The sequence below is a fragment of the Benincasa hispida genome, chromosome 2 (genome assembly GCF_009727055.1).
Source record: "Benincasa hispida cultivar B227 chromosome 2, ASM972705v1, whole genome shotgun sequence".
Classification (NCBI taxonomy): Eukaryota; Viridiplantae; Streptophyta; class Magnoliopsida; order Cucurbitales; family Cucurbitaceae; genus Benincasa; species Benincasa hispida.
This window is the reverse complement of record NC_052350.1, coordinates 44,994,583-44,997,915: the sequence shown is the minus strand read 5'-3', so window position 1 is coordinate 44,997,915 and position 3,333 is coordinate 44,994,583.

The following is a 3,333-nucleotide window of genomic DNA, read 5'->3' as shown; positions in this document are numbered from 1 at the left end:
CATTCCCCACAATCGTGTCAATGGTCCAAGTAACGTCGAGAAAGCCTTTTCAACACATTTTTTTACTTCTTTCAACTATTTTTTCTATCAAAAAAAGTGTCATTTTTTGTATTGCACGAATTTACAAGATCACAAGTAAAAGAGAATGTTAAAATATATAAAATTCAATTTATCATAATTTATTGATCTAACTTTTTAAGTTGATTGGATGATTTAACAATGAAAGTAACAATGTTAGAATAAAAAATTTATTAAAATCAATATAAAAATTTTGGGAGCGTAAATGAAACTTCTTTTTATTAAATGCATACAACTAACTGCATTGCAAATATCCATATAAATTAAACTTGATACTTATATCTTAAATATATATATTTATGTCTGTATTTCTATTACTAATTAAGATAAATCAAGTTAAAATACCATTTTGATATTTATACTTTAAATTTGTTTCAATTTTTGTTTTATATATTTTCAATAAATTTTAAATTTAATCTCTTGCTAATTTATTATTCTTTTAAAAAAAATTATAACATATTATGATATTGTATTTTCTAGTATGAAAATTATTATTATTATTTTATCAAATTCGATTAAATCTAAAATTTATTGAAAATATAGAAATTAAAATTAAACAAAATAATCGAATCAACATAATCAAAATTATAATATAATGTATATGCTTACATTAAGCTTTTAGATAAAGTTAGAAATTTTTGTTTGAGGTGACAAATGGCCGAAAGCAACGTGGGATCCCACAGATATTATTGAGTTAATATTAGGTTTGCATTATTGTAATAATTAATCTTTTCATATGTGTGAGACTTCTTTTTCCTTTTCTTTTCCTTTTTTTTTAAAAAAACTAATTTTTATGCAATTAAGGTTTAGATGGTTAACTTGGGCATATATAAATAGTAAAATAGGTTAGATTACTATTTTTTTTCTCATTAATTTTTAATAATTTGGATTTATGGTTTGATTGAATCTTCTTAAACCCTTAACCATTATAATTTTAATAAAATATAATTTCTTTAGAAGTGTGATGATTAAAGCGTATGAATTTCATCATCATTATTTATCTCTTTTGTATACTGAAATCGTTGCAGGTCAGACTAGGGTGTCTGTTTATATAGTTTCCTTTTTAGGTGTTGATTAATATTATTAATCGCCTACTGGAGTTGTCTTTATAGAGGTTTGGGATTTCATTGTGAATATTTGGTATTTGGCTTCTTACTTCTCTTATATCTCTTTACGTTTCGTTTAGAGAGATTGGAATAGGTCTACATATATATTTTTTCTAAGTGTGGTAACTTGAATGTTTCGTTTTTTTTTTTTTTTTTTTTGGAATTCTAATATTCTGAAATGATTTATTTCTAGTTGTTAGTTTGATGATGGGAACTTCATCCTCCAATCTGGATTGTCAAACCTTGATTTTTTTGATATTGTCATCTAAAAGAAACAGGAAGAAGAAGAAGAAGAAAATACTTAATTAAACTTTAAACCTGGAAACATTATTTAGTGAAAAAAATAATGTTCGAATCGATTTTTCTTTTTTAAAAAAATTATCAATAAAAGACATTTTTCTTACCAGTCAACTTGAGTTAATTTAACTTATTTAAGTATATATCTTTGACTAAAAGATAAAAAATGCGAATCTCTCCTTACCTGTGGTTGAACCAGTAGATTTTAATATTAAAAAAAAAAAATACATATTTTATAGATTTTTTTTTTTTTTTTTTTTATGTCATGGATGAAGAAAAGGTTGATTAGAACGTGCAAAGAGTTGCAACCAATTTTGCAAAAAGAAAAAGAAATATATATAAAGCATTAAGAGTGACATGTGTACACAAACCTATGCACACCACTCTCTTTAGACTTTACTATTAATTTGTTTGATAAAAGTATCACACTTTATCAGTTGGATCCTATTATTTTATTAATATGATGGTTTTATTCTTATTTCTTTTAGTATAATAACACATATGAGTAAAGTTTTCCACTTCTAACCTATTGAATAAGATAGATGTCGAAATTTTTAACATATGTGATAGTGACAATTCGAATATTTGACATTTTTTAAAAAAAAAATATACACCTCAACTTAGAGATTGATAATAATAATATAACAACTAATAAACTTTATTAGGTAATCATTTAATTTTTATAATTTTAAATTTGACATAAATTATAATCCCATCTCTATCCTAAAAATTGCCACAATAAAGTATTTGTTTTTAATAATTAATAAATTAATATTTAAAACGTAGAATGCTTTGATCTTTGACTAACCATCTTTGGTTTGTCTTAAAAAGGAATTCATGTTGCTTTCTTCTTGAGTTTGGTCTATAAGCAATTTATTGCTTTAAATAATGAAAACCCCAAATTACACCTTGATATAAATAAATAAAAATTCATGACATTAACATTAAAATTATTAACCATTTTAAATTAGAAAAAAATTTACAGATAGAAAGAATGTCAAACTATTTATAGAAATAACAAAAAAAAATTAGTTGGTATCTGTAATTTCCTTTACTTCTATTAGTGTCTATCACATAATATCAATGATAGACTTCTATCCGTTTCTATTACTAAAGACACTCATAGACTTCTATCAGTTTTGAATAAATTTTTCTATTTTATGTAAATAATTTTTCTTATTTTTCTATCGTTGAAAATAAAAAAAAATACTAAGAAAATAAATAAATTACATAAAATTTTTCTATTTTATCCGTTTCTTATTTTTCTTATGTAAATCATTTTTCTATTTTATCGTTGACTTCTATCCGTTGCTATTACTAAAGACACTCATAGACTTCTATCAGCTTTGAATAAATTTTTCTATTTTATGTAAATAATTTTTCTTATTTTTCTATCATTGAAAATTTAAAAAAAAAATACTAAGAAAATAAATAAATTACATAAAATTAAGCCATCATTGCCTAATCAAGCTATAAAATCGTTATAGATTTCAAATCATAAAAATTAAATGGATTAAATAATTACTTCAATGAAATTACAAATACCAACCAAAATTTTTTTAAAAAAACAAAGGGTGTTTTTTATCTTTAAATATATATATATATATATATATAATAAAGTAAACATATATAACAAAATCTCTATTTGTCCTAATGGTTAGAGTGCCTCCAAGTCCCTTGTGTTTACTTATAAATTCTTAGAATTATTTGTAAATTATTTTCACTAAATTTTAAGTAAAGTCTTCCAAAAAATTTAGATCTATCACTAACAAAACATTATTGTTTATCTAACTACTACTAGCACTAAAAGTTGTTCTAGATGTTTCAATGTTGTACATAAACGTTCAAAATT